Source organism: Rhinopithecus roxellana, chromosome 12, assembly GCF_007565055.1.
Source record: "Rhinopithecus roxellana isolate Shanxi Qingling chromosome 12, ASM756505v1, whole genome shotgun sequence".
Lineage (NCBI taxonomy): Eukaryota > Metazoa > Chordata > Mammalia > Primates > Cercopithecidae > Rhinopithecus > Rhinopithecus roxellana.
This window is the reverse complement of record NC_044560.1, coordinates 43900199-43916519: the sequence shown is the minus strand read 5'-3', so window position 1 is coordinate 43916519 and position 16321 is coordinate 43900199. Positions and strand designations below refer to the sequence as shown.

The 16321-nt window shown below is 44.2% G+C and overlaps 1 protein-coding gene across 2 annotated transcripts in view; it reads right to left on the bottom strand.

The window, feature by feature from the left end:
* Positions 1-12638, bottom strand: part of JAK1 (Janus kinase 1) — a 128432-nt gene extending 115794 nt beyond the window's left edge. For both annotated transcript variants that reach the window (XM_010370709.2, XM_010370711.2), the window contains exon 1: positions 12422-12638. The gene's annotated coding sequence lies outside the window, so the exon portion shown is untranslated. The remainder of the gene's footprint in view (positions 1-12421) is intronic.
* Positions 12639-16321: the final 3683 nt, after the last annotated feature.

Genomic DNA, 16321 nt, shown 5'->3' with positions numbered 1-16321 from the left:
TTTAAATACCAATGTCAGGAGAGAGAGAAAGAAAAGGACAGGTGACAATCCACGAGAAAAAAGTCTCTCTGAAGAGTAGAATCATGTTTTGTTGTTGTTTACAATGCCAGAGTGCCTCAGATTTGAATTCTAGTTCTGCCATTTATTAGCTCTGTTTGCTCATCTGGAAAACGATGCCAATAAGATCCAAGTCTCTGGCTATTACAAAGACTAAATTAAATATCAAATGCAAAGTATATAACCCAACAACCGACACAGTAAAAGCTTACTAATCAATAGTCTCACGCCCTTGCCTACTCTCCTCCCCACGTGGGATGATGTGTCACAAATCCCACAGACCTGGCAGGACATGACCTACCCCAAGCACGCATTAACTTTCAGACTACCAGATCCTTACAAGGTACTTTGCTCATTTTCCACCAAACCCACATCATGATTCCCATATTGGCCCAAAGCCTTTTTGCCTGCTTTACATAGGGTAAGTATCTGTTTTATTATCTTGTTGTCACCACAGGTTGGGGAAACCAATGGGCAACTATTTATTATTTATATTTCTATTGCCCCTCTCCAAACAAAGGAGAGTTGAGGCTACCTATATAAATGTAAAAGATCTAGACAACAGAACCATCAATTAAAAGAAGGATTTAACACATGTGATAAGTAATCTGATGAGGAGACTGAGGCAGACAGATTATTGTAAGAAAACTGGATAGCAACTAAAAACAGGCAAATAACTTATCTTTGAGCTTTCTAGCAAGGAAACACAATGAGTTACAGATCACCTTTTTTTTGTTGTTCCTTATATGAAAGAAAGCATATCAATTTTTTTCTTTGAGGAGAGAGGTCAATAACTTGCCCGATTTATTTATCTAAGCCACTGGCAGAGCCAACAAGTCTTCCAAAATACTTGATGATCCTTTACAAAACTGTACCACTTTATACAAGAATCAAGGATGTAATTTGACCAAACTCCCTTCAGTAAAATGTTCCCACTTTGCCTCTCCTGCAAATTTTGTACAATTTGAACAAGTGTACATAGGATTTGTGTTTATTCAATAAATAGCCGTGTGCCTACTGGGAAGGCAACATTACGATGAAAGAGATGGTTCCTGCTCTCAAGGGCCTCGTGACTACATGGTGGAGGTGTGTCTGCAAAAGAACTGAAGCACAAAGCAGAACATGACGTGCTGGAACAGAGGATTACACACCACCAGAGGACTATGTGTATATACACCGCTTGTTAGGGTAGGGAGGGGCAGAGGAAGAGACCAGGGACATCTGAAGGGGCCTTGAAAGCTATGGAATTCTGACAGATGGAGAGCATGAAGCATGGGAAAAGTGCATTAAACGAGGAAGAACACAGAAAATCATGGGAAACATTTGGGACCTGAAAGCAAAATAATGAACAATCTGTTTTGGGACAGTGTAGCAGGAGAGAAACAGGAGAGTATACTAGAAAGTTAAATTGAGGTTTTAGCACAAGGAATCTTTACCATCAGACTAAGGTGGAGCTTGGATTGTTTTCTACAGGCAATAGGGGCTTCTAAAGGCTTGTGATCAGGAGTTAGACACAGAAAGATAAATACCACATACGCTCACTTATAAGTAGGAGCTAAATAATGTGTGCACATGGACACAGAGTGAGCAATGATAGATCACTCAGGTAAAGAAAGCCAAAGGAAGGCTGCGGCAGTGGGGACAGTGAGTGGCAAAGGTGCTGAATACAAATACCAGGGAGGGAGCCCTGAGAGGCCCTGGGGAGGATGTGGGGTGGAGCAAAAGCAAAGGGAGAGATCGGGGTTAGTCTAAGGCAGGAGGCAGCAGATTCTGGCCTGCAAGCCAAATCTGGCCTGCTGCTGCCCATTTTGTACAGCCAATAAGTTGACACATTTTTAAATGGTTGGGAAAAAAAAAGAAAAGTATTTTGTGACAAGTGAAAACAGAAATGTCAGTGTCCATACATAAAGTTGTATTGGAGCACAGCCACACTCACTGGTTTACACGTCTACATTGGTGCTACAGTTGCAGATTCAATACTTGTGACAGACCGCGCTGTGCTCAAAGCTGAAAATGTTTACTGTCTTTCCCCTCACAAAAGTTTTCTGTGAGGCCCACACCCTGCTGGCCTAGGGTTTTCAGGGTGGTGGATAGAGATGGTATGAACCCAAAACAGAGAAATCATCCATTATTATGACAATGGCTCAGAAAGAAAGATGGTATCAATCTTGGAGCAGTTAAACAGGAGGTGTCAAAGGACATACAGCAAGGCAGCCCAGTGTGAAATGGAAAGCTCATTCCACTGCAGGGGCCCAGCACTGGCTATCCCCTCTGCCTAGGACATTTTTCTTACAGATCATTGAACTGCCTGGCTCCTACTCATTACTTGTCCTTCAAGGCTGAGTTTAAATGTCACTTTCCCAGACCAGGAGCCCTTCTCTTAACCCCTCAACCTAAGTATTCACTACCCATACCTTGCTAACTTTCTCTACTGTACTTATCACCACCTGAAATTATCTTGTTTATTAATGTGTTTAACATCTTAGACTGCTGGCTACTTAAGGACAGGGACCTTTCCTCTCTTGTTCCCCAGTGTCCCCAGTGCCTTGAATAGTGTCTGAAACTGTGCAACCAGTATTTGGGGGAGGTAAGGAGCAGAGAGGAAGGAATATAAATAAAAAGGGACAACTGGAGCTCAGGCAAAAGTGGGTCATCTGCACCATTTTCGCAACATATAAGATCTACCATTCACAGAACCTTTAGAAACATCCTCATTGGGGAGGAGGAGAAGTGAGAGAAAGAGAAGACACTCAAAAAGAGAACAGAGACACACAGAGAAAGGAAGTCCTTACTGTGTCTCAGAAGCCAGGCAGCAGTAGGGTTGAGGGACATCTGCCAGGAAGGAGGTTTTCAGCAGCATGAACTGTTTCAGATAACTAGGGCAGAAAAAAGGTGTTAAAATGTGACAGCAAGAAGGTCACTGGTGACCTCAAGGAAGCAGTCTCATGAGTGTGGAGGTGGCAGTCAGTTTGCAAAGGGTTAAAGAATGAGTGGGTGAGAGGAAGTGAAGGGTTTCAAGGCATTTATTTGGCAGCAGAATGAAGGGAAAGAGGAAAGAGAGGTGCTCTAGGGGCAGCAGTGAGTGGGTGGGATCCTTCTTCCATTTTTTCATGGGACACAAATCTCATCATGTTATAAGCCTGCTTAAAAATGTCAGCTTCCCCTAATGCATTACAAGGCCCAAAAGTAATGTAGTACATACGGCCCTGCTTGACCAGGTTCCTTCTTGCCTCACCAGCCTCCACCTTTGTTCTCTTTGCACCAGCTGCAGGGTGTTGGTCCCACCATAGGTCCTCGGCACATATTGTTGCCTCTCACTGGAAATCCTCCTCATTCTCTTAGCACAGCTCTTTCACCCTTCAGATTTCCATGTATGAAAGTACTGCAGAGACCCCTTTTCTTACAGCCCACCTCTGACATCTCTCCTGGTACTCAGCATCATTGTAACAAACAGTAATACAATTGCTGAATTGTTTTTTCAACAAGCAAGAAACTTTTCTAAGGGCAGGAGCCAAGCCTGTCTTGTCTCACATACATGTGAATTCTACAGAAAGTTGCGGAATAAAGGAACAAACATGAAAACCTAACAGCATTTGTATTTCAGCCAGCTTATAGATGGTAAGTGGCCGCCTGCTTCCTAAATCACATCAGGTGGGCTTACAATTTATGTTTGGGCCAATATGACTTCCTCTGACTTCCTCCTGCTTCCACCAACCCAAGTGAACAGTCATTCCACACAAGTAAAAACATGAGGTTCCTTGGAGTTACCACCATACATCAAATGATTTTCCCAAAAAGATAACCAATATGCTGTGATTTATGGACTTGCCTAAAGTTTCACAGAATGGTTTTAACTGAACAAAATCAGTCAGAATATTAAGACATTATGCATATTACTTTTTAGTCTAATGCGAATTAGTGCTAAAATGGGTTTGCAGCTACACCTGGCAAAAAAGCCATTGTACCTCTTTATAATATAAATTGCATTTGTCCGCATCCCTGTGTGTGATGCACCAAACTAGTTTAATAACAAGATTTTTCTCTTGGAAGATACATATTTGGTAGATTATTTTAAATTTCCAGCCGGGTGCGGTAGCTCAAGCCTGTAATCCCAGCACTTTGGGACGCCGAGGCGGGCGGATCACAAGGTCAGGAGATCGAGACCATCCTGGCTAACACGGTGAAAACCCGTCTCTACTAAAAAATACAAAAAACTAGCCGGGCGAGGTGGCGGGCGCCTGTAGTCCCAGCTACTTGGGAGGCTGAGGCAGGAGAATGGCGTGAACCCGGGAGGCGGAGCTTGCAGTGAGCTGAGATCTGGCCACTGCACTCCAGCTTGGGTGACAGAGTGAGACTCCGTCTCAAAAAAAAAAAAAAAAAAAAATTTCCTTGAGTTGTTTTATCTTTTCTTAGTACAACATAAACATTATATTAAATTATAATTGAAAAAAATTGTTATAAATTATATAGCCTCACTATAATTTGATCAAATTAACTGTGTGCGCAAGCCTACAGATATAATTGTGCTTAATTGAATAAACTGTCAGTTCCAATACCCTTAAGTCCTTAAAACACCGTTATAAACAAACAAAGTTGCATTCATTACAAGTGGTTCTTATCTATTTCTACTTTATATTCAGACTAGTCTGAGTTACCAAGTGTACCTGAAAATAACAGACCTAAATTTATGTTTTAAATACCTACAGGTCAGCCTTTTCAGCTGAAGCGGACTTTCCTACCCACTCCCCCTCCATACAAATCAATTAGGGAGCTTTACTGTCTTTCTCATTCTAGAATAGAAAGACACGAGAAGATACAGCTAACTCCTTTGCTGTCAAAGCATATGGGATGAAAATGACATCAAGAGCTCTTTTCCAATCACGTGGTAACAACTGTTCTTGAGTATAAATAATGCCCAGACCCAAGAAAACAGTCCAACATATACATCACCAAGCAGGAGATACATTTAAAATATTGTAAAATTCGCCGGGCGCGGTGGCTCAAGCCTGTAATCCCAGCACTTTGGGAGGCCGAGACGGGCGGATCACGAGGTCAGGAGATCGAGACCATCCTGGCTAACACGGTGAAACCCCGTCTCTAGTAAAAATACAAAAAACTAGCCGGGCGACGTGGCGGGCGCCTGTAGTCCCAGCCACTCGGGAGGCTGAGGCAAGAGAATGGCGTGAACCCGGGAGGCGGAGCTTGCAGTGAGCTGAGATCCGGCCACTGCACTCCAGCCTGGGTGACAGAGCGAGACTCCGTCTCTAAATAAATAAATAAATAAATAAATAAAATATTGTAAAATACACATCTATGATTAGGAGGAAGGGCCAACTTTTTGTACACTTTTGCATTTTGGGTAAATCTTGCTTTAGGAAAGCAAAATACGTATATGGAAACAGAAACTGTAAAAGGGCATTCCATAGAAACTGAATACTAAATTCTTATAATTCCTTACCAGCAAAACTCCCTGGAGTACTATCTGATTTACAAGATACTTAATTTCCACACAATTCTGAAGACACCATTTTACAAACAGGTATACCTAGTGCCTCTGCCAACAGCCCACAACTTGCCAAGTAAACTGAATCAGTGAGGTCAACACAGTATCTTCACATTAACTTTCCCGGAAAGTCAAATACATTCCTACCAAATTATATACCCTGGATGGCACTTTAAATTAAGTAAAAGCACCTTTGCTAGTCATTTTTCCTTAAAAATAGAGTAAAACCTAATTTACCTAGCACCTTTGGCACTGTCTTTGTAATAAACCCTTCTAGATTTGAGAAACTGCCTTCTTTTTTGATTCACTCATTGCTAATTGAAGTCTTTCTAACATAGAATATATCTGTTAGTCTTTGTTTTACAAAACAAAGTGGCATCTTCCCTACTATGTTAAAACATTGTTTATAATTTGAGGTTTTTTTTTTTTTAATATACAGCCTATTTACCACTCATTAAAATAAAATAAGTAGGCATGGTCGTTCATGCTTATTACCCCAAAACTTTGGGAGGCCAAGGCAGGAGGATTGCTTGAGCCCAGGAGTTCGAGACCAGCCTGAGTAACAGAATGAAACCTCTCTCTATAAAAAAATTTGAAAATTAGCTGAGTATTGTGGCACCTGCCTGTGGTTCCTGCTACTCAGAAGGCTGAGGTGGGGAGGACTGCTTGAGCTCAGAAGGTCAACGCCGCCTTGAGTTATGACCACACCACTGCACTTCAGCCTGGGTGACACAGCAAGACCTTGTCTCAAAATAAAACAAAATTTAAAAATACCTAGCACATTTTTAGCTCATGCTGGCATCATTTCAAAATTTTAAGCATAGTCATTCAACCCTCAAAACAACCTCAGAGGTAGGTACTATCTTTATTGTCATTCTATGGATAAGGAAACAGGCGTAACTTGCTCGCAATCTCACAGCTAGGATCAAACCACAGTGTAGATCCAGAGCCTCCAAAAACAGACTATCAGAATCAAAAAACAAAACAAGGCTAAAAGACAATCAATCAGTCTGTTTTCTACTCAGAGGTACCATAAATTGATGTGATTTAGTCTCCTACAGCTGGATTCAAGTTATTACTGTCTTCTACACAGACGGCCACAGCTCCTCTTAGGTTTCACAGTCAGCCTTCTCTCGCAGATCACTCTTAAGTAACTCTCCCTGAGTTAAAGCAAAGATTCCTCACTGGTGTTTCACCCTGAGGAAAACCTCTTCTTTGAATTTGTCTACAGAAATTCTCTGAAAGTAGCTTCTTATATTGTCCCCAGACCCTCCTGCATACCTCCTAACCCCTAAATGAGATATCTGAACTTGCCCTTTTCTGCTAGAGATGTGAACTTTCACTTCATTTATGCTCAACAACTTGACCTCTTCTTCATGGTTTAATGATTGTTACCAGTACCAATCACCATACTGTGGTGTGATTAACAATGCAACCTCAAATTGCTAGCATGTTGACAATGGTGTTTGCCCTCCACTAAATGCCCCATATTGTTTCACTTTTGAGTTTTGGTTCTCCTTGTCATAAACCAGTAGAAACTCCTTATTCACTTCTAAGATAAAAATTAACACTGCTTGCCTCTGAGAACATGTCTTCCTGTATTCATCCACTTAATAACTCTTGTCTCTTACATTTGTTGTATTTAATCTTCTAATGGCTTAAAAACCAGTTAGATAAACTGTCAAAAAATTCTTTATAAACTAAAAGCAAATCAAATACTCCACTGTAAGGAAAGCATGGATGAACTTCATGACATCTTGCTTGGCTCGAAGGCTTTCTTGTTTCCTAGCAGTCTTCTGGATAGTTGATAAATGGCAGATAATAAAGGGCGTTTTCTGGGATGGGGAGGAGAGAGTTGCACAATGGTCAGATGAAGCTGACCCTTCATAGAACTCTCAGTGCTTCAGGTCTTCCATTTGCTAATAGTGTTATTCTTGAGCTTGGAAATTTCAAATGGCTTCTCATCTTCCCTACTCATTCGTTCAACAGATGCCTTAGTCCCTAACCTAACACTGCTCACAAACTTGTGGAAAGAATTACAGTCTTCACAATCTGGACCCAACCTGCATGTCCTGCCCTACCTCCTACCGCTCCCTCCCAAGCAGTCTTTGCTCTAATCTAGTGGCCACTTCCAAGTCTGCCACTGACACCATGTACATGCCCACTTTTATGTCTTTGCTCACACTGTATCTCTGTCCAGATTTCCTTCCCACCCTAAAACAAAGGAACTCCTACTCACTCCTGAAGGCCCAACTCAAATAAAGCCTCTTCAAAAAAGCATTTGACAAGGGCTCCAAGCAGGGATTACCTCTCTTCAGGGTCCTGGAGCTCTTAATTCCGACCACTACTACATAACACGTTGGGTTACAGCTATGTATACCAAGTTTATTTCCATATAAACTGTGTCTTATCCTTCTGCCAGGCACTTAATAGGTACCAAAGAGATGTCTGTGCATACAAAGAATGAATTAATCTGTAATATTAAAAAAAGAAAGGTAACAAACAAGGGGAAGCTACTCCCTAGTCCTCAGACTTCAAAGGAGTGCCATGAAGGCTTCTAGGAAACATTCTACAATCACAAAGATTTGCTCTTTCACATGTAAACAATCTGCAACGACAAAACTGAACATGCCCTCAGGGTCTTCCCCTAGACTGTAAATTCTACGAGGACAAAGATTTTTACCTGTTTTGTTGTCTGTCTATTCACTCTGAGATTCACTGCAAGAGCTCAACAAGTATTTGCTAAATGAATAAAAGAATGTACAAAATGCTAGTGTGAATAGTACTGTTAAGTAAATTCAGTTACCACAGATTAAAAATATCCCAACAAACGCCAGCTCTATCTTCTGGCCAGAGTAGACTTAAAAGAAATTATCCTTTCGCTTCTAAAGCAGGTCTTGCCTCAGGACTGGGCAGTTTATCCATAGAGCACCAAGGAAGAATGTGTGCCCACTGCCAACTATGAAGAATCACAGATCATAAACCCTCAGAAGTGGAGATATCATGGAAATGAGCTTAATGTTTTATGCTTTCCTGTTGCCTTAAACTGCCAAGAATGCTGGTGCACCTCAGTGGGAAGAATACTCACAGGAATTAGTTTCCAGCCCCTGAAACCCAGTCATTTCAACATGACAGCTGTTTGAAATCCCATGTTACCAGAGGGTTTGTGAGACAGGAAGCAACAGTGGCACACCTAGCTGAGCACAGGGGAGAGTAAGAAGCAGAGAGAGGAAACAAGCTGAATGAGAACGTGGCTTGGAGGCAGCAAGGAAAGTATAAAAACAATGAACCAGGCCAGGCATGGTGGCTCACGCCTATAATCCCCTTCACTTTGGGAAGTTGAGGTGGGCGGACCACTTGAGGTCAGAAGTTCAAGACCAGCCTGGTCAACATGGTGAAAGCCCATCGCTACTAAAAAAACAGCACAAAAATTACCCAGGCATGGTGGAACGTGCCTGTAATTCCAGCTACTCAGGAGGCTGAGGCACGAGAATCACTTGAACCTGGGAGGCAGAGGTTGCGGTAAGCCTAGACTGTGCTACTGTATTCCAGCCTGGGTGACAGAGTGAGACTCCATATTGAAAAAAAAATTAAAAATAAAAATAATAAAAACAATGAATCAATGTCTCCAATGCCTACTATAATGTAATTTACCTTTACATCGTAATTATTAAAAAAGAAAGAAATGAAGGGCACACAAACAAGGAACACCTTCCTTGGTCACCAGCTACTCTCTCCTTTCTCATCATTAATTCTCTGAATCTTAACTGCTCTTACAGAAAAGAAATTGGCAAGGGGATGAGTGTGCTTAAATGGACAAGGGAGTAGAGCATGAATGACTTGTTCCCTCTATTTTCTACTTTCCTATATTTTCTAATTTTTCTATAGTGAGTTCTCCTTATTGTCACCATAGGAGAAATAACTTTTGTTTAAAGAAATTATAGAGCTAAAAAGTACATGTTCTGACAATAAGAAAACGAAGTACACTAAAAAAAACCTTTACCCCAAAAAATGAATAACAAAGAATTTGATAATATCAAACCATCCACAGGCAGCTTTTTACTCAACATATTGCCTTAACCCTGGTTCCCTCAACTACCGGTAAAACTAATGATTCACTTATGAAAAATACTCTTCATATTAGTTATGATTTGCATAGCATGTCACAGTTTCCATGCATTATTTACCTGATCTTCCCCCAAAACTCTGTGAGATGACCAGGGAGAATATTCTTATCTCCATTTTGCAAATGAAGAAAATACGTGCCCTGAAGTGAAAAAATTTGCCACCGCAAGAGCCCAGATCTTCTTGCTCCTTCCTCAGTATTCCAAAACAGGACTTCTCAACCTGGGCACTACTGAGATGGATAATTCTCTGTTTAGGATGGGGGGCTGTCTTGTGCGTTAGAGGATGTTTAGTAGCATCCCTAGCCTCTAACCACTAGATGCCTACCAGTAGCATCGCTCCCTTCCCCCAAGTTGTAACAACCAAAAATGTCTCCAGAAACTGCAAATATCTCCTTGGGTGCAAAATCGTACCCAGTTGAGAATTACTGGTCTAAAAGAATCTGCAAAGTTCCTTCCAACACTCCTGTTCTATAACAAGGTTCCAGATACCACTAAGCCACAATAAATCACAAAGCATCCAATGTTACTTGTACTCAGCAAGATTCCATTAATAAACCAATTCCCCATCCACTTAAAATAATGCTTTTAAATGTGAAAATGAACAAGAAAACTTGGTATGAATATTCACATCTCAGACAATAAATCTAACAGCATGCTATTATCTCATCAGGACATAAGGACATACAAAATGGGATGTGTTTGAGGGGGAAAAAACACCAGAGGAATCTGAGAATTAGAAAACACAGATCTTGGTCTTTGCTGTGGAGTTATACCTTAGCGTTCTCTTGTTCTCTCTATACAAATGAGTATCAACCTACACGTTCTCAATGCTTGTTTCAGTCGGAAGTATAAGGCTTTAGCCAAGCTCATGTTAAGATCCTAAATTACAACAACAGAAATGTAGTTATATGTGGGGAAATATTTGAATTATTTTACCTATATCTAATTTATGCATTCTCGCATTCTCTACAATCTTTTCCCAATGGCAGTAAATAATTAGCATAGTATGGAATGGGGAAACCATTTAAACTGGCTGTATTCAGTGTGGAGTATCACAATGCAATCCTAGCAGTAAAAAAATATAGTTTTGTACCTACTAACAGAAACTAAGACTCTGTCAAAGTGCTTAGTTAATATGATATACAGAATTAAGAAGAGGTTATGATTATTCTTATTTATAATGTCCAAAGTCATTCAAGTATGATGTCCTCACATCTTTAAGTGTGATCTGGATCTGTACAGGGGAGACATTTTCTCCACATTACAAAGCATATTGTACCAGAAATGTCTGGAACCCTGGCGGTATCCATTAATCTTCACCACAAAGTACAAAACAATACATTGATCCTTCAACGAAAATAATTCCCTGGTCTTGGAAACCATCACAGTCATCAAAAGCAAAATCAAGAAACAACACATAATGGGGTTTTGGAAAGGAAAGAACAAAGATTCAATCAATACAAATTGCTCATCTTAAACAAAATCTACTGTGCCTATACCCATACGTAACTCAAATCTTTTCTTTAAAAAAAAAAATAGCCAAAACCAAACACTCCCTGATTACATCTGTCTCTGCTTCATTCTCATCATTTAACTACCCATGTTTTACTCCCTGAAAGAAGTAATGACAATTTTATACCACTGTAAATTCCTACCACTGAGAGAAAAGCCCTATGACTCGGGGAAAAAAGTGTCAATGACATGTATAGTGATGTACTCAACCAGCGGCAGAAGGCAGCTCACAGCCACGTAGTAAGAAGAGTGGCAGGAAGGACGGGGTCCTCTTCCCCAGGAACACACAGGAAATCATAGAGTGCAAACCCTCCAAAAAACGTGTGCACAAACACCTGGCAAACATCGCATCTTTTATTTAGAAGTTCCTTAGTAAACACACATCCAAGGAGCCCACATCCCAGGGACCCTGAGGAGTGACTTTGGAGGAGTGTTTATTAGTTCTCTGATGCTCCTGGTCGCCGACCGCGCGCGGATGGAGTTGGAGTGAGGGAGCCAGAGACCAGTCCGTTTCGGTTAATCAGTCCCTTTCCAGTGGGATTCCCAATTCCCCGGGTGTTTCTCTCCCACTGTTCCCCTTCCCTGGTCCTCTCGCCCAGGGTCACCTTTCCCACTTCTAGCTGGCTACCTGAGGCCTGATTCCTAACAGAATCCAAGAGGGGAGGGGGCGTTTCCCGAGTTCGCGGACGCCCAACACCCAGCTCCAAATACCAGAAACTTTCCCTCGCTGAGACCGCAAGGAAGGAAAAAAGCTAAGACTCAGCCTCCGTCCGGGGGCCGAAGAAGAAAACCTTTCTGCGCCGCGACCCCGGCCGGGAGCTGGCGGTCAAGTTGGTGCAAGGAGGTAGGGACGTCAGCCCTCCAGCCCGCGCCCGTATCTCGGGGTGGTATAAACAGGATGTCAGACAGCGCGCTCCGGGCTTGTTTGTGAAAACTTGCCGTGCGCGCTGGGGGAGGGGGCGGCCTGGCTTAACCGCTCCCCTCCCGGCCAGGGGCCCCCGCCCGGGGACCTCCTCGCTGCCCGACGGCTCCGCGGGGCTGGAAATCCCCGCCTTCCCCGCCCGAGTCGCGGGGTCCTGGGCAGCGCTCAGGAGCAGCCCGGGCCGCGCAGCGTGAAGACCGACAGAGAGCGGTGGCCGCGCCTCCGGCTAGCCCGGTTGCGCGCCCCTCGCCTGCCGACCGCGGCCACCCCGGCTCCTCCACCTCCCCCGGTGACACTCACCACTTCCGTGTGCGCCTGGGCCGGGCGGCGCCGGGTCGCTGCGCTGGTTGGGGTCGACCGGCCGGCTCGCTAGGCGGCCAGCCCCCCGGGACCCCAGCGCGCGCGCGCCCAGGGCTGAGGAGGGGTCGCGGCGAGGACAATCAGGACAGGGCGCAGGCCCGCGCTGTCTGCGGCTCCGGGATACTCCGCGGCCGCCGCGGCCTGCGCTCAGCGACGCACCGCCTCCCGTCCCGCCCCGCCCCGCGGCCGGCCCCACCCCCGCGGTCGCCGGGCCCGCCCCCTCGTGACGTCACCAGCGGCAGCCCCGGAAAGCGGGGCGGGGCCGCGGTCCCGGCGGAGAATCTGCGCCTCCGGCCTAGCCGCCCCGCCCCCATCCGGCTTCGCTCGCGAAGCCACCCCCACTAGTCTGTTCACCCAGTCTTCTAGATTCTAGAATGTAGAAACTCATCTAGGAAGCGAGGTCAGCCAGCGCGAGGAGTAAAATTGCCAGGATTCGCCTGTAGATTGACCCCTCCCAGCCCTGGAGCCCCTTCCGCCACACCTTTGTGCGCTCGATGCAGAAATGCAACCCCCTCCACCGTGTACGCTGCGCTTCTTACCCCAGCTGAGTAGGAGGGGAGCTAGTGGAGCACTAGACTAAAAAGAACTTAAGAATACAGCCCCCAGCTTCGACAAGCTGCTGCAGATCCAACCCATTCCGTATTTTAAAAGCTCTTTACGAAAAAAAAAATAAAAGCGTATGCATAATAGGAGTTAGAACTACATTCACTGATACCTAACACATGTACAGCGCTTTTCATTATTTTACTAATAACCTCTCAAAGTAGTAGTATCATTTTATCCATGAGGAACAAATTAAGTCTTAAGTATCTTAATCAAGGTCACACTGTAGCCACGATTCAAACTTCGTAGGCAGTCCACGGACAAATCCTAACAATTTTATTTCCTTAGGTATCTCTCCAGTCAGTTCACTTGTCTACGTTCCGGCAACATGGTCCGAGCTGCCACCATCTCTCACCTGAAGGGACCACGAACACCTCTTAAATCACTGCATTCACTCCAGCCCCCAATTAATTCTCTACAATGAACTTTTAAAAATTCAAATCTGTTTCACACACTCCCATGCTTAAAACACTCCAGCGACTTCCCCCTGACAATCCCTGGATGAAAATCCTCCGAGGCCGCACACAGTCAGAATTCTGCAGCTTCAGGGCTGTGGACAGAGGCTGCCCCACCTGTGCTGACTTCACTAATCCTGCTGGACAGTTCCTGACCACTTGAGTTACTGCAACTGAAAGTGAGCAAGATATTCTGGGTGTGGAATAAAGTCAAGCATCCGAATTAGACTACTGAATTTGAGGTTTGGCCTCCACCACTAACCACCTGTGTTGCCCTAAACAGTTCTCAGTTGACTCAATTCTCAGTTGAGCAGCAGACAAAATGAACTCCAAAGTGCCTTCCAGAAGTACAGAGAAGAGGACGGGAGAAGACCGGAGATCAGAGCAGACAGGGAGGCAAGCTGGGTTGCCTGCATTGTGGGTGTTTGTGTGCAAGTCTTGTCTAGCCTGCCACACTCTGAACAACACCTCAGGGCTGTTTGCATCATTTTCTTCACCTGTTAAATAGGGATAATGCCTTCCTTAAAGGGGTTTTGCTGAAAGTGAACTATGATAATATAGCCCACATGGCATGGGCTCAGGAAGTGGTAGGAATTTTTATTGAGCTGGACCATAAAGAACAGGTGAGAGTGACATGAAGGGAGACAGAAACGTGAAAGAACAGCATTTCAGGTGAGGAGGGTAAAGAAAAAGGAAAGTCAGGAAGGCAGCAGTGAACCCATTTTGCCCACAAATGAATCTGGCTGTTCACAGGGTGGAATCAGGGATTCAGTTTAATCTGTTCGTCTGTAACAGACATTGTGCTAGGTGATGAGAATTCAGAGAAAAAAAAAAAAAAGACTAGGTTCCTGACCTCTGAATGTTCAATGTGCAGTCAGAGAGACAAGCAAGTAACAATTCAGTGTGATTCCCGGTCCTGTAACGGCGATCACAGAAGACAGTCACCCAGTCAAGTCTGAGGAAGTCAGAAGAAGCTTCAAGTAGCAGACACGAGGCAGGAGTCAGGAGGTGGCGGCATATTCAGGCAGTAGTAGTATATGCTGGCTGGGTGTGGCGGCTCATGCCTGTAATCTCAGTACTTTGGGAGGCTGAAGCAAGAGATTTGCTTGAGGCCGGGAGTTTGAGACCAACCTGGGCAACATAGCAAGACCCTGTCTCAAAAAAAAAAAAAAAATGGCCAGGTGCAGTGGCTCGTGCCTGTAATCCCAGTATTTTGGGAGGCCAAGGTGAGCCGATCACTTGAGGTCAGGAGTTTGAGACCAGCCTGGCCAACATGGCGAAACCCCGTCTCTACTAAAAATACAAAAATTAGCTGGGTGTGGTGGCGGGAGCCTATAATCTCAGCTACTTGGGAGGCTGAGGCACGAGAATTGCTTCAAACCAGGAAGCAGAGGTTGCAGTGAGCTGAGATGGCACCACTGTACTCCAGCCTGGGCAACAGAGAGAGACTCCCTCTCAAGAAAAAAAAAAAGGTAAACTAGCTGGGCATGGTGGCACATGCCTGTAGTACTGGCTAATTGGGAGGCTGATGCTAGAGGATCGCTTGAGCCCAGGAGTTTAAGGCTGCAGTGAGCTAGAATCACACCACTGCACTTAAGCCTGGGCAACAGAGTGAGACCCCATCTCTTAAAAAAAAAAAAATAAGTATATGCTGTGTGACTGGGGAATGAGAAAAGATGAACCCCATGCAAAAACTTTTGCCCAAAAAAAATAGTGGTTTTTTTGAGAGATTTAAGGTTTTTGTTTTAGAAGAATCACTCTAGGGCAAGTGCTCTCAACCTCAGCACTACTGACATTGTGGGCTGGAAAATTCTTTGTTGTAGCGGAGGTGTCCTGTGCATTGCAGGATGTTTAGCAGCATCTCTAACCTCTGACTACTAGGTGCCAGTAGCAACTCCTCTTGTTCCCCCATCACATTTCCCCACAACTCCCCACCCTCCTCCTCTCCCACTTGTGACTTCCAAAAATATCTTCAGACATTGCCAAATGTCCCCTGGGGTGCAAAATCACACCCCACTGAGAACCACTAGTCTAGGGATAATGTGGAAGATGAATTGGAGGGCAAGGAGATTAATTACATGTCATCGTAAAACTGCAAGCTGCAAGAGATGAGAGCCTATCTAAGGCGGTGGACTGGGGAAGGATACTAAGGAAGATGCAAAAAGCCTGAGGAGGTAGAATGGATAGTGCTTGGTGACTGATTAGTTGTGGCTACTGAGGCAGAAAGAGGAATCTCACATGACTCCTAAATTTTCTGAATTGGTTGACAAGCTGACCAAGGATGCCATTGACTGGATGCCACCGACCAAGCAGGATAAGAAATTCAGTTTTATGTTTGAGAATAGGAAAGTTTTAAAAAGTCACTAAGCCAGGCATGGTGGCTCAGACCTGTAATCCCAGCATTTCGGGAGTTCAGGAGTTCAAAATGGGTCCAGGAGTTCAAAATGAGACCAGCCTGGGCAACATGGCAAAAACCCGTATCTACAAAAAAATACAAAAAATAACTGAGTGTGGTGGCACATGCTTGTGGTCCCAGTTACTCAGGAGTCGAGATGGAAGGATCACTTGAGCCCAGGAGATCAAGGCTGCAGTGAGCTAGGATGGTGCCACTGCACTCGAGCCTGGGAAACAGAGTGATATCCTGTCTCAAAAAAAAAAAAAAAAAAAAAAAAAAAAAAAAAAAAAAAACAGGCCGGGCATGGTGGCTCACACCTGTAATCCTAGCACTTTGGGAGGCCAAGACTGGTGGATTGCTTGAGGCCAGGCATTCAAAACCAGCCTG